The 23,560-nt window shown below is 38.8% G+C and overlaps 1 pseudogene; it reads right to left on the bottom strand.

Annotated features, from left to right (window-relative positions):
* Positions 1-23,560, bottom strand: part of LOC116752618 — a 126,713-nt pseudogene that overhangs the window by 15,193 nt on the left and 87,960 nt on the right.

Below are 23,560 nucleotides of genomic sequence, written 5' to 3'. Positions count from 1 at the left end.
CGGCAAGATGATATCTCACTGTGGTTTTGATTTGCATTTCCCTAATAACAAGTTATGTTGAACATCTTTTCATGTGCCTGTTATTCATCTTTATGTCTTCTTTGGAAAGTTGTCTATTCAGATCCTTTGCCCATTTTTAATTAAGTTTTTTTTTTTATTGTTGAGTTGTAGGCATTCTTTAAATATTTTGGATATTAACCCCCTATCAGATGTACGATTTGAAAATATCTTCTCCCATTCAGTGGGTTGCCTTTTCATTTTGGTGATGGTTTCCCTTGCTGTGCAGAAGATTTTTAGTTTGATATAGGTCCATTTATTTATTTTTGCTTTTGTTTCCCTTGCCTTTGGAGTCAGAGCTGCAAAAGCATTGCTAAGACCTATGTCAGTGAGGTTACTGCCAATGTTTTCTTCTAGGAATTTTATGGTTTCAAGTCTTACATTCAAGTCTTTAACCCATTTTGAGTTAATTTTTGTGTATGGTGTAAGATAGTGGTCTAGTTTCATTTTTTTGCATGTGGCTATCCAATTTTCTCAACACCATTTATTGAAGAGTATCTTTTCTCCATTGTATGTTCTTTGCTTTTTTGTCATAAATTAATTGCCCATAAATCTGTGGGTTTATTTCTGGGCTCTCAGTTCTGTTCCACTGATCTGTGTGTGTCTGTTTTTGTGCAAGTACCATATTGTTTTAATTACTATAGCTTTGTAGTATAGTTTGAAATCAGGGAACATGATACCTCCAGCTTTGTTCTTCTTTCTCAAGATTGTTTTAGCCCTTTTTTACATCTTTGTTTCTTACTTTTTTTTTTAAACCTACCATATCTGCCTTCTTGACCTTTATCTCAGTCCCCCTATTCCAGTTATACCCTCTTCAGAGAAGATTGTTCACCCGCCTTTCCATGCCTTCCTCATTACAATGTTTTCTCTCTGTCTTCCACTTAGTTACTCCTGACTTTTTTTCAGTGATGGGGGCAAGGAAAGCATATAATATTAAATTCTAAGATATTTTTAGTTAGTGCTTAGAGTTTTTCCTAAACAAAACTTTTCACATAAGCTTTTCACAGACATCAAAATAGAATTATAGTGTTTTAAAAATTTTTTATTTATATTACAAGCAATATACAAGAGAAATTAGCTATTGGAAATTGTGTTTTCAGAGACCCTTGGCTAGATTTCCTATTACAGGCCTAAAGGGCCCTGTCACTTACCATACATTTTATGATATTTACCTCTCTCTTGCAAAGATCTGGAAGTAGGAAGTTGTGACTCTTATCTACTATTTTAAAGTATGTCTCACCAATATCTATCTGCACCTTTCTCAGAAAGATAAATTTTACATTTCAGGAAATAAAATATGTGATGCTTCCTTGCAAGAAATCTCTCTGCAAAAATCAGCTTCTGGTCTTTACTACAACTGAAGACCAGAAGAGGGTCTGTCCAATGAACCCATCTCAAATGAGTAATCATCCTATGATTGCACTTCTCCACTGCCAATCACTCCTGTCTAAAGAGAGGTTGGGAAGGAGGTCAGAAATCCTCTCCCCCTGAAGCAAATACCCTTGTATATAAATTTCATTGTGTCTGTTCCTCAAAAAAAAAAAAATGGGGATCCAGATCGGTTTGGATATTTGATTTAAAAAATAGTAGAAACTAGCATTATAGGCACAACATACTATCTCATTATTGTTTTAACTGGCATGTCTTTACTTGTGAGTCCGAACATTTTCCCATATATTTGTTGGATATATATGTATATATATATCTACACATATAGCTTAATATATATCTCAATATAAATATATATAATTTTGAATATTTTCTATGCATCCCCTTTGCATTCTTTTCTATCGTTCTGATCGTCTCCATATTGATTTCTATGAACTCTTCATACATTAAGACACTATCCTTTTGTCCCATGTGTTTCAAACAACATTTTCCAGTGTATGTGCCTTTTAGTTTTGTTTCTTATATGGAAAATAGAAAAAATATGTAGTTGAATCTTGATGTTTTAAAAATGTGTTCTAAAAATTATTTTTTGTTTTCCCTGTTTCTGACACATGAGAGAAAGAGAGAGAGAGAGAGAGAGAAAGAGAGAAGTAATCCAGTGTTTTCAGTGAGTTAATAATCAGCCTCTAAATGTTACTGAATCTGAGGGTTAGAAATCAGTTATGTCCCATTTACTTATTTAGAAAAAAAATCAAGTGGTGGGAGGAGAGGAGGAAACATAAATTGGTATTAATTCTGAAGAAAAATGGCTGTGGCTGTGCTCACTGACTCTCCCTGTTTTACCATGCAGAATGGAAAGGGACCTCAGGGTCAGAGGTCCTTTCATCCCCCCCCTTCCCCGCCTCCCATCCAGTCAGGAATCCTGCCAGTAAGATTTCCACCATCTCCTTGACAACAGCCAGAATAGTTCAACGCTCCCACTACAATTTTGGAGGTCAGCTGGTTATACCTTCCTTATATTTTGCTGAAATTTGCCTGCCTGTAAGCTCTACACACCAAGCCTAACTCTGCTCTTTGGAGGCACAGAGACAAAGTGGTCTAGCTGGGAAAACGTCAACAATTCAGAGAAGGCTGATATCACATCTGAGATGCCTCCTTTCTAGGACACTTTGAAATCTTTTCTCTGTCCCTCTTCCTACACAGTGTGGGACTCCCCTTTAGCCTGTTTGCCATCTCCTGGACACATCCCAGTGTTCGTCTGTCTCTTCTCTTGCAGGCTCCCCCCATCCCCAACTGAATGCAGAATTCTGTGTGAGCTGAATGGGGGCAGAACTGGTGAAAATGTGACATTCTCAAGTCCCTTCTCTCTGCTCATCTCCTTTTGCTGTTTTTTACTTTTCCAGCCACTCTCTCTGTGTCTCAGAAACCCTAGAGCAGGTGACCTGGGCACCTTGCCTTGCCTTTGCTCCATTCTACCCTTATGTGGAAGTTTGTTTGTTTTTGTTTGTTGGGCTTGTTGTTGTGAACAGAACCCTGATAAACTTCTTACTTAGCTGCCTGGCAAGATCTTGTTGGGGCACACTTATTTGCTTCCACTTCCCTTTCTCCTAGTTTGCAAGCCCCTGCCTTTTGCTGGCAAGAGCAGCAGTTTTCGTCCTGGGTTTGTGGGTCAAGGCTTTGGTTTTGGCCCTTGGTCTCACTATCCAGTTGGTCTGGTGTTCAGGACTGGCTTGTCTGGAGCCTTCTACCGAGACTTACCTAGGCTGCCTGGGGATGCAGGGCGGGGAAGGGCAGGGCTGGGGTAAAGCAAAGATGGGGTGAATAGAGGCCGGTGGGGCTGGGCTGCATGCGAAACCAACTTCTTTCTCTAAATCAGTTGGGTCTGGCAATGGGAGGGCTGGTAGGTGGCAGAGGTGCACACTGGCTGGCAATGCCAACTGCTGCTTTTCATCAAGCACTGACCCTGGCACTGTGCAGCTAACAGCATCACAGGCATTGTCCTATTCAATTACAGCAGCAAACTCAAGAAGAAGGTCCTATTCCTGTGCTCATTTTACAGAAGAAGAGATAGTAACTTAAAGGGGTTAAATAACTTGCCCAAGGCCACAGTGTTTGTAAGGAGCTAAGCTGGGATATGAACCCAGGTAGTCTCGGTGCTTGTGCTCCTAACCATGGTGCTATGCCCTTCTTCCACCCCTCCCTCCGCCACCAATTCTGCTCAGTTCTATGGCCTGTCATGGTTCAGCAGCAGCTCTAAGAGCTGCGGAGGACCATGTTCAGGCCATTTTTCATTACTTGGCAGCAGCATCGTGGAAACCTGTGAGTTTATGCTCCTCAATTTTCCACCTCTGAGCTAAGGCCGCCTAACGTGTGCAGGCAGCAAACATTCAGGTAGCAAGAGAACATTTCTGCCAGAAGTGGTTTTATGTCAGTTTTGCTATCAGCATCTCCATATTCAGGGATAAAAACCCAGTAGCAAAACCAACTATGAGTTTCCCTTGAATGGGAAGCCTCTTTAAAACATTGCTATTAAAAAAAAAAAAACAAAAAAACATTGCTATTAATTATTCAAGTTGGCTGAGGTTGTTTACTTAAGATATTTTTTCTTCCAGTAGACATAGGAAAAATTAAATGCTCTGGCCTTTTCTCTGTGATTTTTGATGTCTTGGCATGCCAATGCCTGAGAAAACTTAACCCACAGAATGAGTAATACGCTGTAGCTAAGGACAAGTGTTTCAATTGCCCAAGGTTGTGGAAATGTTATTGCAACATGGGAATCAGACCTTTAGAAGGAAAGAGAGAGAGAGAGAAGGAGAGAGGAGGAAGAAGCCTGCCATCCTCTACTGAAAAAATTCTTTCCTCTTTAAGGGTTTTAATTTGCCTTTCTTCAATGCGACATAATATTGTAGTTATTATCTCCTTGGATTTACACATTATATTGACAGGGCTCAGTGATCCTTGGGTTTGTGAGTGCTCTCCTAAGAATGGAGCATTTTCATATTTATTATCACCGCGTGTGTTCGTGTGTGAGAGAGAGCCAGGATTAGAGAAGTGTTTCCACACTGAAAGATAGCAGATCTGAGGTATCAAGAACTGCCAGCAAAGTGGTGAGGGACAGGAGAAGAAATGAGAGAGCTTTTTTTTTTTTTTAAATCTTGGCTGTGCCCTGTGGCTTGTGGGATCTCAGTTCCCTGACCAGGGACTGAACCCAGGCCACGGCAGTGAAAGCGCAGAATCCTAACAACTAGACCATCAGGGAACTCCCCAGAGAGGCTTATTTTTATAGATTCATGAACTCTGTGCCTTAGAGACAAAGTGCAACTTTCCAAGAAAAATACCTAAAGTCTTGGCATAAATACTACATGGCACATAGTAGGTGTACTCAATACATGTCAATTCTAGTCTCTTCCCCTCCAATAATATAATCGTATTTACCATAGACTTGCCGCTTCCATAACAACTAAAATGAATTGGTGCTGTTCCACAAAAGTCAGGTTTCTGTGTCTCTGTAGTTGTTTACTTTTAAGGTATTTTGATCCCAATTACATCACCAGGAACCCTCCAGCAACATTTATCTAAATATGGTTCTAGCTTACATGGCTTCGCCTGTGTTCTCTCTCTCACCTGTTTGTACCGGGGTATAACTTAATCTTCTGCCTTTTTGTTTTCTTTCTGCCTAAGTGAAAAGCAAGAATGCCGAGATTGCTCCTCGACACACCTGTGCACTGTTGCAGAGCGACTGATCTTGAGGGAAGGCTGGTTTTGCCACACAGGTGGTGACTGGGAGGCCTCAAAAAGCCTCCAAATAAAGAGGGGAGAAAACCAAAGCCCGGATAGGTGGAGGTAGGGGCTGGGACGACGGAAGGAACACCTTTGACAGGGTACTTAGCAGATGTTGCTTAATTACTCTGGGTGCCAAAATGGAATTAGAAAGCCAAATGTCACAGGGAAGTAGAATTTTAACATGTGTGCATGTGCACACACACCTACCACCCCCTCTTCCCCCTCCTGTCTGAGGTGTGCCCTTTCTACATTTTCTTTCTCAGGTGGCTCCTCTTCCTTGACACTGTCACAGAAAATGAAAGATCGAGAGACTCCATCCAGTTAACCCCATGCACTGTTAGAGACAAGGGTCAGAGGTGGACTGCCCCCAGATGGAGCTAATTTTTCTTTGGGGTTGAATCACTTTTTTTCTCTCAACCCAGAATGTAATGTTTTATTTATTTATTAATGCAGTATTTTCACCACACACTAAAGAAGAACTGAATGAACATAGCACACGGTTACTACTGGCATTTTAGGTGCTGGTGCGGCACGCAAAACAAGGGGTTTAGATTTTGGAGTTTTGGGACTCAAATGCTTTGTCAGTTAGAATGTTTTTTTGTTGTAGAATATGTGGTGTTTGTGCGAATGTGGGTATGTTGAATCAACTTTTCCCATAAGCTATATTGTCAACATATTTCAAAATTAAAAATGTCATGCATTTGGATGAAGTGACCCCTTTTCTAGAAATTATTCTCAGGAGAAAATTAGAAAAGTATTCAAAGATATATTTATAAGATTGTTCATCTCAGCTTTATTAAAAAGACTGAAAAATGGGGGATAAGCTACATGCCCACTAATAGGAAATTATTTAAATGAATTACAAAATGACCCCCAAATGGAATAAATACTCAGTGGCTGTTCAAAAGGAGGATGTAACTCTGTATTTACTGATATAGAAAGGAATCTAGAATATATTGTTCAGTGAAAAGTAAATCATGGAACTATATGTTTAATATTATTCCAATTGGAGGGATATATTTATATTTATACATAGATTTATATTATATACATGAAGAATTTATTTGTGTATAATGGTCTTTGGAAAAGGGGGGTATTGTAGAAGGACTTTGTATTTTATACACTTCTGACTTGCTTAAAAATTTTTTTTTTATGATGAATGGTGTTATGTTTCATAATCAGCCAAAAAAATAATAATAAAGAAGAAAAACGAACCCAAGGGGCACTCAAATGAAAGAAACCCTGAATTCTACTGCTTCTACTAATTTCTCTCATTTGTAATATGACCATTGAATTGGATACGCTCAACTTCTGATCAGCTAAGTAGGTACATGGGCCTAGGCTATTTACAATGGACTAAAGAAACAGTAAAAGATAAACAAGTATAAGATAAACAGTATGAAAATATGATATAAATTGGTGGGGACTGCCATAAATAACACACTGGTCTATTTAATGAAATAATATATGACAGGCACCTGATGAGCTTGTGAATTGAATATCATGTGAAAATAAGGTCACTGGATGTTACAGTAAATGATAGGGGCCACCGCCGGGCGATGATAGGCACAGTATTCAATGCTGTGGGAAGTATGATTCTCTCTCCAACCTCTTTTCTTTCTGAGAGACCCAGCGGTGGGCATTAGAGACTTTCAGTCTACTTTGCCTTTATTTTGGACTGAGACTTAGATGTTATCATGTAAAAATATCCCTGCTAATGCATATTAAGATGTGACACGCTTCCTTTTTTTTATTTTGTATGCCTTTGTATCATTAACCTGAGAGGAAAAAAAAAGAACTCATATCCCGACGTGTAACTAAAAACCTCCCGGTGGGATTTGTTTAGTGTGAGAGCGTGATTAGTAATTTTTAGTGATTAGTAATTTTCTCCCTCAGGTGGTTTTTCTGCATTCCTGTAGAGATCGTGTACACAACAGGGCTGCCAAGTGAGAAGAAAAGGCTGAGGCAGAAAACATCACACTTTAGAAAACAGTATGTGTGTGTGCGTGCGCATGTGAGCGCGTGTGTGTTTTAAACAACTATTTCAGTGACTTTGACAAATGAAGTGCTTTGATTTGGAATATTGCTTTTATGTCATATATTCTCTGGTCTTGCAGAAAGTTCCATTATGCAATAATTTTATACAAGGGAGTTATACCTGTATTTCTATCCATTCGCAACCCATCTCCCTCACACCCGTTCTATCCCACATTGGTTTTGGAGAGCAAGCAATTCTAAAAGTCTTAGCATAAAGGGCTTCCCTGGTGGCGCAGTGGTTAAGGATCTGCCTGCCAATGCAGGGGACACGGGTGTGAGCCCTGGACCGGGAAGATCCCACATGCCTCAGAGCAACTAAGCCTGTGTGCCACAACTACTGAAGTCCGCGTGCCTAGAGCCCGTGCAACAAGAGAAGTCACCGCGATGAGGAGCCCGCGCACAGCAATGAACAGTAGCCCCGGCTCGCCACAACTAGAGAAAAGCCCGTGGGCAGCATCAAAGGCCCAACGCAGCCAAAAATAAATAAATTTATATACATATAAAAAACCTTAGCTTAAGGAGTCCTCAGGGTTTTTTTTTTTTTTTTTTTTTTGCAGTTTTTTGTAGGGCCCACTGTGGAAATCATGGGATTGAGGCAGGAGTTTAGCTTTTTAATTAACAAAAGGAAAAAAGACTGCAGAGGTCTGCAGTAAGAGCTCCAGGAAGGCAGCCATTTTTCAGTGTCTCTCCAGGTCAACCCCAATCCATTTTCCCAGTAAAGCTGGCATTCACATGAACTCACACACACCCCGACAGTTGGGTTGCTAGCAAGAGTGAGTAGTTGTTTTTCCTCCCTGCCACTCCCTGGGGATTGAAGTTATTTAGCACAAAGATTAAGCAACCTGTGTGGCCTCAGGATTTTCCCACTTGCGGCTTTCATAATCTTATTTTTGCATATCCATAGGCACATATACTAAGCCCAGAGACCTCTTTGGTGACTGCTAGCTCCTCAGAATCTTGCTCTCTGAACCCATGCAAGTGATACACTGTGTTTGGGTTACTCTTTGGTTTCTAAGGCTGAAGTTGGCACTTAGGACAGTAAATGAAATAAGCTTTAAAGCTGAGAGTTAATGCATCTGCAATGTAAACTAGGCATTCTCATACGCAGTACCTCACGTATTCCTTACAAAATCCCTATTAGATGGATACTCTTGTGTCATTTAGTAGAAAACTAAGGCTTTGGAAGACTAGAGTGTCCCAAGCCACTGATGGAGTGACTGATGGAACTGACATTCATACCTGGGTCTGCTTGAAAATCTCTGCCATTCAAGACAACAAGAGAGCAGGGGCACTGAAAGCAGAAGCACCAAACAACCCACATCTTTCTTAACATTTTGCTCAAGGCTTTCTTTGAACCTGAGAAAGGAGTCATCTGCATTCTAACATAATACCCTCAGAAATTATACATCACTCACATTTAAAAATATCTTTACTCCTGGCTGTACACATTATCTATGATGATAAAATCACAGGAAACAAGAAAAAAATGGATACATGAATTCTAACACTATCTACCACCTCAGATTCACCAATAGTTTCTCAATAATTTCAATTTACACACACACACACACACACACACACACACACACACACAGGTCACAGGGGAGAAAAGAAGCATAGGCACAAATGCTAAGAAATAGAGAACCAAGTTAACCACTATTTCATTTCATCTTCCCATGAAATACATGGGCCAAAATGGCAGAAGGAAAGAGAACATATTAGTGCTATAGATGATCAGCTAACTATATAATCATCCTATTCCATTTCTTCTCTCCATAGATATCCATTCTTAACTATTTGGTGTATATTTTCTAGACCTTTCTCTCTCTATATATATAAATATAGACAAATAGAAAATACATACATGTAAGTATGTATACATTCATGATAATATATATGTGCATATATATGCAATAGTATACATTTATATATGATAATATATTATGCATATACATGTACACATATATATGCATATACATACACTTATATATAGGCTTTTTTAAAACAGTTTGATCATACTAAGCAAATTATTCAGCCCCTTGCATATTAAACATAAAAATATATCCTGAATTTCCCTAATTCCTTTGACTCAAATAATATTCTACTGTATGGATACATTATAATTTATTTACCAGTTTCTTTGTTAATGGCCTTACAATGGCTTTTGTTTTTTTACAATCACAAATAATGTGTAACTAAGCGTCTTTGCAATTACACCCTTGCACACTTATGTATCTGTAAGTTAGATTTCTGGAATTGAAATTACTGGATCAAAGTGTTTACACTTTTTTTTGATAGATACTGCCAAGTTGCCTCCAAAAAACTAAATTTTTCAGCCATAAAAGAGAACAAAATAATGCCATCTGCAGCAACATGGATGGACCTAGAGATTGTCAAACTGAGTGAAGTAAATCAGACAGAGAAAGACAAATATCATATGATATTGCTTATATGTGGAATCTAAAAAGCACAAATGAACTTATTTACAAAACAGAAACAGAGTCACAGATGTAGAAAACAATCTTATGGTTACCAGGGGGATAAGGGGGGAAGGGATAAATTGGAAGATTAAGATTGACTACTATATATAAAATAGATAACTGATAAGGACCTACTGTATAGCACAGGGAACTCCACTCAATACTCTGTAATGGCCTATATGAAAAAAGAATCTAAAAAGAGTGGATATGTGTATTTGTATAACAGATTCACTTGCTGTACACCTGAATTTAACACAACATTGTAAATCAATTATACCCCAATAAAAATTTTAAAAAATAGGGCAAACCAGAGAATAAATGCAGCATTGCTACCACCAGGCAAAGCCAATTACCAGGTTATAGTAGGTTTATCAACATGAATTATTAAAAACAACTCCAGTTGTTTAGATACCTAGATATGACCTAAAAGATTTTCCGTGAATCACTAATAAATGATTGGTTAAATATGCCTAGATGCTACAAAAGCACAAACAATATGTGGATTTCTTTGGTTAGCCAAACGTTCTGCTTTGAACGTGAAAATGTTAGGTTAGAATGATTAAAGGAGATTTCATGTTTAATCTGGTCTGGTTCACCAGCACTTTACATATAGTCAACTAGAGAAATCCTGCTTCCTCCCATTCTCCCACCTTAGCGTTTAAAGCCAAGGTTAATAGTGAAAATCAAATATTCTGGGTTTTTTTGCATACTGAATTCCTTTAAAAGAAGTCTGAAGTGGTCAATTGACTGTTTTAAATAAATTGAACAGTGTTAGAAAGTTCTTTTGAAATATAACTAGTTTTAGTTTGACAAAGTCCATGTGAAATATAAGAATATTTTGAATGTAAAAATATTGCTTTGGCAACGTAGTCATACTTGTATAATGTCAGAACTTGCAGAGTAGTTTATAACCCAGTCTGTAGTGCTTGGGGATAAATTTCTCTATGGTTTCCAAGTACAATTACACATGGTCTTTCTGCTAACTCTTTTCTCGTTCTCCCTCCTCCATTTCTTTTCCTCTTCCCATTCTCCCTTCCCTTTTGTGATAGATAACTTTATAACACCAGACTTCAAAAAGGGAAGCATTAAAAATTGAATTTAGAATGCCACGGTCCTTCTTAATGGTGGTTTTCATTTCTTTTTTTAAAAAAATAATTAATTAATTAATTTTTGGCTGCATTGGGTGTTCGTTGCTGCGCGTGGGCGTTCTCTAGTCGCCGCCAGTGGGGGCTGCTCTTCGTTGCGGTGCACGAGCTTCTCATTGTGGTGGCTTCTCTTGTTGCGGAACATGGGCTCTAGGTGTGTGGGCTTCAGTAGTTGTGGCACATGGGCTCAGTTGTTGTGGCTCGCGGGCTCTAGAGCACAGGCTCAGTAGTTGTGGTGCACGGGCTTAGTTGCTCCAAGGCACGTGCGATCTTCCCAGACCAGGGCTTGAACCCGTGTCCCCTGCATTGGCAGGCAGATTCTTAACCACCGCACCACCAGGGAAGTCCCATGGCTTTCATTTCTAATAAGCAAAAACTTGGATTTAAGATGATCATCACATCTGGCAAATAAAACACCAAACAAATAAAAATTAAGGAGTCCTAAGTCCTCAGAAACCAAGTAGTAGTGCCTTCCTGAGCTGATGGTCTGGGCAGTCAGGGGCCCTCATGATTTCATCAGATGCTATGACAAACTAGAATAAGCAGGTGAACTCTTTGCTCCTTCCTGCACTGGGGGTTATGGGGAAAATGACTCATACCTGCTGGTGTTTGGGCATGGCTCTGGAAATCTCAAATTATTCCTCTTCTAGAGACTATGGAAAGAGGTAAACCAATTTGTATAGAGAAATGACTGCTGCTTCTCAAGGTGGAGGTCCATTCCCATCTTCTCTGAGATGTCAGAAAGGCCTGTGAGGCTTCTGAGACCTTGCCCTTTGCCAGGGCTCTGGATTTCCAGTGAAGCCCAGTGCTCTTTCCCCACAGCACAGCTGCCTCCTGGTTGGGCTACCACTACTAGTCATTTACCCTTCCTATTCACCATTACTAATCAATCACCTTCTCATGCCCAGAAAGGGTATCTCAGCACCATCAATGGGCCTCACCTTATCATTTTTCTAGCTATGTTTTTTCTTTGCTGCTTTAGTGGGGGTCCTCATCTTAGGAACACTGACACATATATAGTGAGGCTGTCACTGTACCCCAGTAACCTTTGAGAAAATAAGTTGACGTTAATCGCAATATCTCACATTTCAATGGCTAATTTTAATGTTCCCACATAACACAAGTCTTTAGACCCTCTGTTCAAAGTCATCCTCAGTTACTTCTGGTATTACTCAGTTGCTTCTCAGTGACTTCATGGGGGCTTCCATGAGCTCATGATCAGTTCTATCCAGTTCTGCTCTAGATCTCCCTTTTGATGCCCACAGCCATCAAAGCCAAATCTGTGAAACCAAGTAAGAGAGACTCCTCATTTTTTGCCAATCTTCATGAGAATGTTGATTATTTTCTAGTATATTCCCAGGTTGAAAACCTGTGAAATGCCAAAACAGTACCCCACTTAGCTTCCATTCCACTGGAACCACACAGCCTCACATAGTAATTAGGAGAAAACTCCTCTTTCTCAGTGTATTGCCCTTTGTTACCTGGTTATGAAAAAAAGCACTATCTGTGTTCCAACTTTTCACAAAATCCTCAAGAAAACAACTCTTTTGTCTTCTGATTGAAGCCTTGTTTTTCACAAGGTATTTTGGATGGGGTAAAGGAAAACAATCTGTTCTTCATCTTTCCTTGTCTTGTTCTACGTGTCTGTAACAAAACTCTTCCTCATGGACTTTTGGTTCCTGTTTGTGTGTTTATGTTTTGGGGGCATTCCTCCTCCATTTTAAGGAGACTACTCAGAATCCCATAGAATGCATCCAGAACCTGATCACCTGGCAACAACTAGCTGCAAGGGAGGCTGAGAAAATGTGGCCTTTTATTCCATGTGTTAATGTACCTAGCTAAAAATAAGTATTCTGCTTAAAAAAAGGGAGGAAGAGAACACATTTTGGCACAGACAACCAGCAATCTCTGCTACACGTTTTAACCTACTTTTCCATTTTTTTCTCCTACAATCCACATTTTGTGTGGAAAACTCCCAGTTTGCTCATTGATCTAAATATGATACAACTTTTTCCATGTCTGTGCCCTTGCTCATCATGTTCCCTCATTTGAAATGCCTCTGGACTCCTTTTCTTGTTCTGAGTTCTCATCTTTCAAGGCTCAAGTTGGAGCTTTCCTCCGACATAAAATGGTGATTACATTTTCTTCTGGAGTCCAGTGTTCTTGTCTCTACCATTTACGGCAACTTTCACCTTTTAAAATTTATACCTGGGACTTCCCTGGTGGTCCAGTGGTTAAGACTCCAAGCTTCCACTGCAGGGGGTGTGGGTTCAATCCCTGGTCAGGGAACTAAGATCCCACATGCTGTACAGCATGGCCTAAATACATACATAAATAAATAATTAAAAAAATTTATACCCAACGCCTTCCTTTTAAGCCTGCCAGTGCAAGGGCTAATAGGTTTTCTGAAGCAAAGAAGCTAGCATGATATGCTACTGACAGCCAGTGCTTGGCAATTATTTATTTTTGTTGTTGCTGATAACCTAGGCTAAAGTTTGATGAGGAGTATTAAGGACTGTGTAATAGTTCTGGACTGAGGATAGTTGAGTCAAGTCATGGGACTGTGCTATCACCATGCCTCTCTTCTGAGACTAAAAACAATACTGGGAACATTAGTTCATCACAGTGGGATAAGGAGAAGGATTAAGGAATTTCAATAATTATTGTAACCTTAATCCAAAAATTAAGTCTTATTATTTTTGAATAACATCAGGATTGATGTTCATTTTATTATTATGTTCATTTTATTATTATGTTCATTTTATTATTATTTGAATTGGTGATACATTCACATTTTTTTTTTCACGTTTTAAATATAAAATATATAGAAGATATTTATTAAAAGACTTTTTTCCTTCCCCACCTTTCATCCAACCATCCCTCTGATAGGTATCCCTCTGATAGGTAACCACTATTATTGATTTATTATCCTATCAGATACATTTTTAAATGCAAATAGAAACCAGTGCAAATATATATTCCTTTTCTGTCTCATTCTCCATCCCCCCAAATTTTAATATCCTATAAACCCTTTACTTTTCATCAGTATAACCTAGAGATTTTTCCATATCAATACATTAATCATTTTTAATTCTTTTTCTACATTTTCATAGTATTCCATTGTGAGGATGTACCATAATTTACTTAATCAGTCCCCTGTTGATGAACATTTAGGTTGTTGACAAATTTTTTCCATTACAACCATGCTGCAGGTAACATCCTTGAACTTAATTCATTTTGCATTTGTATATATGTAGCATAAATTCCTAGAAGTAGAACTGCTGGGTCAATGTGATATGTATTTGAAGCTTACTGTCTGATAGCCCTCCATAAGAATTCTACCAAATTCATACTCTCACCAGCAACAATATAAAAGTATTATTTTTCTGCAGTCTTGCCAATATAGTTTATTATCAAGCTTCTGGAACTCTGCCAGTCTGTTACAAAGATGGAAAAAACCTCAACTTCATCTCATTTTAATTTTAATTTTTATTACTGTGAGTGAAGTTGGGCATCTTTTTTTTTTTTTTTTACTTATTCAAGAGTGATATCTATTTTCTTTTCTGTGAATACTCTGTTTATCTTTGTGGACTTTTTTTTTTGGAGTATGCAGGCCTCTCACTGTTTTGGCCTCTCCCGTTGCGGAGCACAGGCTCCAGACGCGCAGGCTCAGTGGCCATGGCTCACAGGCCCAGCCGCTCTGCAGCATGTGGGATCCTCCCGGACCGGGGCACAAACCCGTGTCCCCTGCATCGGCAGGCGGACTCCCAACCACTGCGCCACCAGGGAAGCCCCTTTGTGGACTTTTTAATCAGATAAACAATCTTTCATTTACTCTTATGGATTTGTAGGTATTCTTTATATATGTGAGAGATTAACCCTTTTTCTATGTTTCAAGCAGCAAATATTTTTGCCTAGCTGTCATTTGTTTTTTTACATGGGTTACTTTCTTTCCCCAGAAAAAAATTTTTTGATTTTTATAAAGTGGATCGTATCAAACTTTTCTTCCATGACTTCTGAATTTTGTAACTGAGAAAGGCTTTAATACTCAAGGTTATAAAATAATTACCTCAAATTTTTCTTTACTTCTTTTACATTTAAATACTGAATCTATTTAAAATTTCAGGCTCCCTTTTAGGTCATATCAAGCAAACATATCCCTGGGATAAGTCTGCTAGATTTTACAAATAAAAATACAAATACCCCATTAAAGTTAAATTTCAGGTAAACAACAAATCATTTTTTAGTACAACTATGTCCCATGCAATATTGGGAGTTTTACTGGGGACATGCTTATACTTAGTAATGATTCATTGTTTATCTGAAATTCAAATTTAACTGGGTATCCTGTATTTTATCTTGTAACCCTATGCTGGAAGGCAGCAGCCTCTCTGCTTAGATACTTTAGATTGGTCTGATACTCAATTTAGGCTATGTCAAGGTCTTACTACTCTTCCTCATTTGCATTTAAAAGTTTAATGGTCTTATACGATGTCTGCTTCCATCTCTTAAAGGTTGTGCACACAATTGCTATTAGACAAATTGAAATCAGTTCACTTGCTTATGAATAAATGAATATCTAGTTCCCTTCTGACATTCCGTCCAATGTGTGGTACAAGAAAATCATTTCCAGGAGGAAGAAGAAACTGCCCTATGGTACTGAAGAGCTAGTTCCCTGTCTGTTTTGTTCTAATGAAACAATTGAGTTTCTGAGAAAATTTCCTAATCGGAATAATTGTCTCAATTATTGTTTCAAAATGTTAGAAGCCAGAGTTTCAGATTGACATAACATTGCTATTTTTTCTTACAGGAGTTTTAAATAATAACATTTCAAAATTATAAATTTAGTAATGTTTGATTAAGTTGCACAAAAACAAGTCTAATGTCTCTTTCTTACTGCTTTTGGAAACACAGAGTCAGAAGTCTTATCTCTCTGAGCACTTCCATTATGATTAACAAAGCACAGTGTTGAGATAATACTCTCCTTCCCTCCACAGAATTGTAGCACAAATCATGACCATCATGATAAATAGAGACTGGGATGTCACTGAAGCAGCAAGGTCCTGGTTATATTATAACCAGTGGAAGATAGTATACTTCTACCTAATTTACTTGATTGCATCTCATTAGTTCACTAATTCATTCATTCCACAAATATTTATTGAGTGTCTACTGACTGTTAGGCACTGTGTTAGGTGCTAGGCTGAGCAAAACAGTCATGAACACTGTCTTCAAGAAGCTTTGCAGTGGTGTGCTAGAGTCAGCTCCTATTGGCTGGTTAAATTTTTAGGAACTTTGTGAGCATTATAATTGGCAATGGTGAGAGTACTTACGCACAGCAATGAGCAAACGCTACGAATCAGGCCTTTCTTTGTTTTTTCTTTTCTCTTCCATTGCCCTTTTTATTTAAATAGAGAGCTGGTTGTTAAACACTGACCAGCACATCACTGAGTTTACAGAGATGTGTCTCAACCGAATCACCCTTCCTGCCTTTCTACCACCACACAAGGGGCCCCACAGCACCAATATACCTTGCTTTTTACAAATAATAGCTTCCTGAAATATTGTGAAGGAATCAAATCATTATAAGATATTTTAGTTGACATATTGTTGGTTGTTGGCTATCTCAAGAATCCAAAGGGAAACTTTTAAAAGAAACTCTGCAATGTTAAAAAAAAAAATTCTGAGTTTATATTTAGCTATGTAAGATGGGGATAATAACAGCACCTCCTTCACAGGGTTGTTGTGCGGATTAAATGAGCTACTATGTGTAAAGCACTTTGGGAAGTGTCTGGCACAGTCACATAGAGTACACAAAGCATACAAGTCAAGGTCCACCCTGTTCTTATTTTGCATGATATATGCAGATGAATTTTCTTTGTGGTACTGATAGTATGGAAAGTAAGTAGGAAACTTCAGCTGTATCTCTCAGCTCCATTCAATAAGCTAAAATGACCTCTATGATTTAAAAAGATCCTTAAAGGATTTTAGATCTGGAATCTTAACTGCTGGAAGAAAGTTAAGAAAGGCAATATCATGTCCTTGGAGCCGGGAGAAATGCTGTACTTGCTTCTTTCTTCCATCTGACAGAATTAAGGCTTTTTATGAAAAACCTGACTTTTTTTTTCCCTCTTTGTTATTTTCATGTGAGTTAGGGCACTCTGAGTACGCCACAACTGATTTTATTTCCCTTATTCTATAAGAAGAGCACAGAGGGGAGAAGGGGACCAGAGAGCCTCTGATGGGCTACTAATCCTAGGAATTTGAAATCTAGAATCTCACCTCAGGCAGAATTCCCCAGTCTTTACAAAGATAAAGAATATACTCTATTCCTGATTCTGTTAACCTATTTTTATGTACTAGGAGGTTTTTCTCTCCCCTTTGAAGGTAATTTTTCACATGCAGTTCCTGTATATATTTTGTTAAGATTTATGACCAAGTTGTTGATGTTCTTCTTCTTGGTAATATTGTAAATGGTATTGTTTCATAATTTCATATCCAAGTTGTTCATGGCTAGTGTATAGGAAAACAATGACTTTTGTATATTGATCTAATTTCCTGCACCCTTGCTATAATCACTTACTAGTTCCAGGAGTTTTTTGGTAGCTTCCTCAGAGTTCTTTATATTAACAATGATGTCATCTGCAAATAAAGACAGTTGTATTTCTCCCTTTTTAATCAGTACATCTTTTATTTATTTTTCTGGTATTATTGCACTAGCTAGGACTTTGAAAAGGAGTGATGAGAGAGGATATCTTTGTAGTGTTACCATCTTAGGGGAAAGGTGTCCTGTCTCTCACCATTAAGTATGACGTTAGCTATATGTTGTTTTGTGTGTATGCCCTTTTTTAGATTATGGAAGTTCTCTTATAGCTTCATTTTTTGAGGTATACAGAATGTAAATGGTTTGTTTTAATTTAATCTATTGAGAAATTTGATTTTTTTGTCATTGCTTTCAGGGCAGGGGTGGTTTAAAAGTGGTAGAGGGAGAAAGAAGGACGTTCTACCCTTGATCCCGTGATGACTAGTCCCTGAGTCATCTCTCTGCTGTTTTCATCCTCCACCCCTTGTCATAAAACAGGGATCTGTAGCAGCTGCATTTGGGAAAGAGGCAGCATGAGATGGAGTGATGAACTTGCTTTTAAATCTGAAGAGCTGCCACTTCTTATCTGTGTGAACTTGGATGAATCATAAAACTTTATTTCTAAAGTCAGGGCCATAATTACCTTTTAGGGTTGTGAAGATAGGTTAGTATGATGTAAACTTGAAAGTACTCTATAAATTTAAGTTTTCTTTTAGACTATAAATTCTTGGACGTCAGGATCCGTATCAGTTCTTTTTTGTATCCCCTACATAGTCTGGGGCACAGTAAATGCTTATTATGTATCTAATTATTGTGTTACTGCATACATTTGTTCCTCCAAGATCTCTTTGCTTGCCCTTGGGCTGTGCGTGTGGGGTGCTAACTAGTGGGCATTACTGCACGGTTTATCACAGCCAGGCTCTGTGACATTGGGAATAAGCCACCCAAACTCCCTAACAAATAATTGGACTGTTTGGATGATGATGTGAGAGGACCCAGGTAAAGCACTCTGCAAATATTGACTCATGGAAAATGCTCATTAAATGTTAGCTGTTATTTTTATTTGGATGATACCTTCATTAGGGAACTAGAGAACGAGAGACGGAAAGCCATGGGGGTTTTGGTTTATATGTTTGTGGTTGTTTTTTGGTGTCTCCTTAAGGGAACTTTCTTGTTTGCTCATAGGTGATAACAGAGCGTCAAAATAAGGGGGAAATGTGGCCCAAAGCTGACAGCTGGTCCAAGCTTATATTTGTGCCGATTCACTGGTTTTCTTCTTCTCCCGTCCACTAGGTGACACTGTTTACTCATCTATACTACTCTGTTCAGGCCTTTCCACAAACCTTAATTCAAAAGTAGAGTATTTTGTTTGGGGTAATGGTGGTGGTGGTGATGGGGATGGGTGCGTGGAGGGAGTGTACTGGGAAAGAAAATATAAATGAACTGCCAGTGACCAATCTTTGAGGTATAACTGTCACCTATGGTTATGCTTCTTTACGGGATAAGTTTCAAAGTATTTTTTAAACTGATTTTAAGAGCAGCATGCAATTAGTTTCCATTTCCATTCCAAGAAATGAACGAAGGGAGGAACTGCTCGCCCTCCCAAGCCTTCACCAAACCAACAGATAAAATAAAAATGTTGTGGCTTTGAATGTAGAGTTGAGTAGATGCTCTTAAAGGTCTATGTTTCCCTCTCTTCAAGGATAGTTACTGAGGGCACAGACCATTAATAAGCAGTTGAAACAGTTTCTAGGCTAAGCTTAAGCTGGGCCTTCAAATCTTATAAAAATTAATCACTGCAGAGAAGAGACCAAACGTCCTGTGTTCACTTGGATGTGGAGTTTGCAGAGGCATTCCTTGTCTTCCAGGTTAGTTTTGATCCCATTTCTGCATTGCTATATTGCCACATACTCAGCGGAAGCTGTCATTTGTCTGGATACCACCCAGGTGAAACTTGTGATGATTCCAAAATGGCACACGTAAACTTTTGGGTAGAAACAAAATTCAAAATGATTTTCTTCCCTTGCATTTCCAGGCTACGAGCCAGGGGAAGCATGTCAACCATATAAAACTAAAGGGGCAAGGAACCAAAGATTTCATCCATTTCCTTGCAGTTTGGGCTCGGTCTTTCCTATTTATCATTACCTCTTCATTGTCCATTACAACTTTAAAATTAAATTGTTTATGCTGCTTGTTTAGGGCTTAGATTATTCTTGTCTTCAAAAGTCATTGAAATTCTCTAACAAATACTTCCCAGTTTAGAATTTTCCGAAAGCTTTCCTGGCCTCCTTTGCTAAGGAGCTCCAAGTTTCTTTGCTTTTCTGTGTGTCTACCAGCATGCATCACCTTGAGTCGGTGTGTAATAAACAACTAAATAGAGTCACAGTTTTGGCAGTTAACTTTTGGAAGACCGTCACAAGGCCCCCTAAAACAGAAATTAAGCAGATTTAAAATGAACAGGCAAACTCTTTTGTGCTTGGTAAGAGGATTTTTATATGTTGTGAACAGTAGTTACCACAATGTTTTCTACGTATTTATGCCCACTTTATTTAACTAGCAGTAATAACTTTAATGATTGTTAGCAAAGCACTGTCAAATGCTCAGCATCCCTCTCTGAAATAGCTCTTCTTCCTGAAAATTCTTTATGTGGAACCAACACTGTGTAATCAGCAGTTGCATGAAGAGGTTTGGGCAGCAGAGCAGATAACAGCAGCCTCTGCTAGCTACGCAGAACCGCTGTGGCTGAAACATGCATTTTGTTTCCTGATTCTGTGTAGAGCCCCCATGACATCTGGGGTTTGCTTATTCACCTCTCCAGTTTGCATGGTCCTCTGAGGAAGAAATGAGAGAGCCGAAAAAAGAGAGGAGGGAAGAGGGAGAGAGGAGGGGGACAGAGAGAAATGCAGGGCCTGCTTCAGTACATTTGAATTCTAACTGTTGGGGCATTCTCCTAAGTAGTGAATACTAATTATGCCGAGTGTGTCAAATCATGTCCTTTTTTTTTTGTAAATCAAACAAATGTTCCCAGGAGATAGGTGGAGGCCACCAAGCCCGTTTCATTTATGATGCAACCAGAATTGAAAGCCAAGACTGGAGAGGGGATAGGCTTTGTGAATTTATTTAATTTTATGACATGTGACTTGCACCTTCAATGTTACCTTGACATAAATGCTGCAGGCTTTAGTATAATGCTTTCATTTGAACAGTTAATATGCTATCAGGGATGGCTATAGCACTTTTTAGGGACATTGAGAATAAATAATTGTTTTGAGGGACAGGGGTTGTAGTGCTTTTTTTTCGGGAAAAATGAGGAATAGATCATGGTGCATGTATGCTGTTGCTCTCATCCAAAAGGCCTACAGATCTTTACCAAATTCTAGCCAGGTATTTGTGAGCTATTTACTGGTGAAAATATAACAGTGCTGTTTCCAAGAGGAAGACTTGACATTCCATGTTATACTGGAGCACCATAGGCCCTCAATGATCCTGTCTTAGCTTTTAGAAGAAAGGAAATAAGTTTTTCTTTTTGTTGCGAGATTGATCTTCCTAAAGCACTCTCCTTTTTTTTTTTTCTTTTTTATTCCTTCCCTCTTGCATCTCCCTCCCACCCTCCCTATCCCACCCCTCTAGGTGGTCACAAAGCACCGAGCTGATCTCCCTGTGCTTAAAGCACTCTTGTTGTTTACTAACTAGTGCCTAAACTTAGTGGGGACAAAAGCCTTCACAACCCAGCAGTGCCTTTTCCAGTCTTTGCACTCATGCTCCTCTATGTTCACAGACCAACCAGATGGGACTCTGGATTTGGCTCTCCCAGTCTTTGCCAATGCCTGTCACATTTTAAAATGTGGTATGAACTAACACTGACATTTATTGTGCACTTATTGTATACCAGGCACTCTGCTCATCAGCTTACATGCATTATTTCATTTGGTCTCCCAATAATTATAATTTCCATTTATATAAGAAAAATGAGTCTTAGGAAAGTTAAGTGAATTGCTCAAAGACACATAGCTAGTAAGTGGCAGAACTGGGATTAGAACCCAGGCTAACTCCAGTGCTTATATCATTCTGCTTTTTTGTGAAAATTTATGTCCTTCCAGAAGAGAATATAATATAGTGTATCTTAGGCAGTGTTAGAAATAGAACTTTTCATTCAGCCCAAAACTTCTCTCCTCAATGCCCCTATTTTACAGATGAAAGAACTGAGGCCTCAGAGAGGTTAAATGACTTATCCAGGATCTCAGAGTTAGTGAGATCTGGGATTAGACCACAGATACCTAGACTTCCAGTCTGGAGAGCCCCACCCCCCCACCACCACCTTAGAAAATGGTGTGTTATCACACAGGTTTGCATGTACATGAATCTGGCTGGGTTCTCTTAAACATAAGCCCTTTGTGCAGTGAAAGTTCAGCTGACCCTAGATGGTCTCAGTGTTGTCTGCTTTGTCAGATCTGACTACCTCTCTTTTTGCTTATTAGCTAATCCGGCAGTACTCATTTCAATTCGGCATCTATGTGATTTATCTACTTTAATCTTTCTGAATCTCTGACCAAAGCAACCAAGGGTGATGAAGTTGGCCATTTATGTACCAGAGACAGAGACATTTCCTCTTCTGTGGCTGACTTTGCCCTCTTGTATGAGAACCAGAGTCTGAAGAGGTGGCTTGAGTTTCTGTGTGGTGCCATTTGGAGGCTAGTCTGCTACTTGGGGGCCACAGCTTTCTAAAATATTCACAATGAAGGGTCTCTTAGGGTTAAGGCATTTCCTTAGTGATAAATACTGAGATTGTGGAAACAAAACAAAATAAACGAATAGAGATGACAAGGATGACAACAACAGTACAACAAAAATAATACAACAGAGCATTTGGAATCAAAAAGCTAGAGAACTGGGCACTAAAGGGTCATGACTTCAGGGTGAGTGCTGCTTCCTTCCCAGTTAAGCAGGGGATGGCCCTGCTTAAGCCCTCCTGTGGAGATTATGAGCACTCAGGCTTCCAGATACTGAGATGAGATTTGAAATCAGAAATAACTCTGCTTCTTAGTGTCAGCTGATCATGGAGAAGCTACTTAGTCTATTTGGACTTCAGTTTCTTTTTCTGTAAAATGATACATATCTTACCGTGCTGGTGTGGCAATTAGGTTAAATTGGACAATGGATCTGAAAGCTTTTAGCAAATACAGCACTATACACACACCTGTTCTCCATTAATGACCAACTGATGCTTTTAGAGGGTCCTCATGAAAATGAAAATATACCTCTGGGAGAGCAAACTAATTTAGTTATTTTTATATCCACATTACCTTAAAAAAATTGGTCTTATGATAAAAGATGGCTCTGGGTGAATAGGGCATACATAGGGACATTTCTTTGGGTGGGGTGAGTAGGAGACAGAAGGAGAATGAAAAGTCAGGAGCAAGAGCTTCATCTAAGCAAAGGTCTCAACAGCCAATCAATGTGAAGGTCATGGGTACAGGCGAAGAGTAAGAAGGGGTCAGTGAGGGCAAACATTTCTCATATCACTGTTTGGTCCAGGGCTGTCCTTTTGCAGGTGTCTGAGTTACCTCATGTGGTGTTTCTCAGTCACTGGGCTTTCAAGCTTCTGATATCAAAACTACTGTGGTGACTTAGCAACTTAAAGATCTTGTAGCCATCAGATAATACAGCCTGATATCCCAGTAGCAGGAACAGTGCAGGGAAGGAAGATTGAAATGAGTTTTAACCAACAACTATATCTTCCATTTGTGTTTCACATACTATGACTTCTGTTTGGAGAGGTGAGTTTAGGTTATATTTTACATTTTCTTTTTTTTTTTTTTTTTATTTTATATTTTACATTTTCTATTTCAGAGAGAAGGGAAGCTCAATTATCAGGGTGGTTTTGCCCTTAGGTATAGGAAAACTCCCAGCACCCAACAGACAGGTAATAGTGATCATTATAGTATCTACCTGTACATTATAACTTTCTTGCCCAAGTATCAAATCAGGGTTTTAAAATCTTAAGAATTTAAAGACAACTTAAAGTATTTTTTATCCTCTCTCTATATTTAAGCCATCCTAAATAAAAATGATATTCTCCTGCTTCT

This window comes from Phocoena sinus, chromosome 4 (assembly GCF_008692025.1).
Source record: "Phocoena sinus isolate mPhoSin1 chromosome 4, mPhoSin1.pri, whole genome shotgun sequence".
In the NCBI taxonomy this organism is placed as follows: domain Eukaryota; kingdom Metazoa; phylum Chordata; class Mammalia; order Artiodactyla; family Phocoenidae; genus Phocoena; species Phocoena sinus.
The sequence above is the reverse complement of the archived record's forward strand: the minus strand, read 5'-3'. Positions and strand labels throughout refer to the sequence as shown.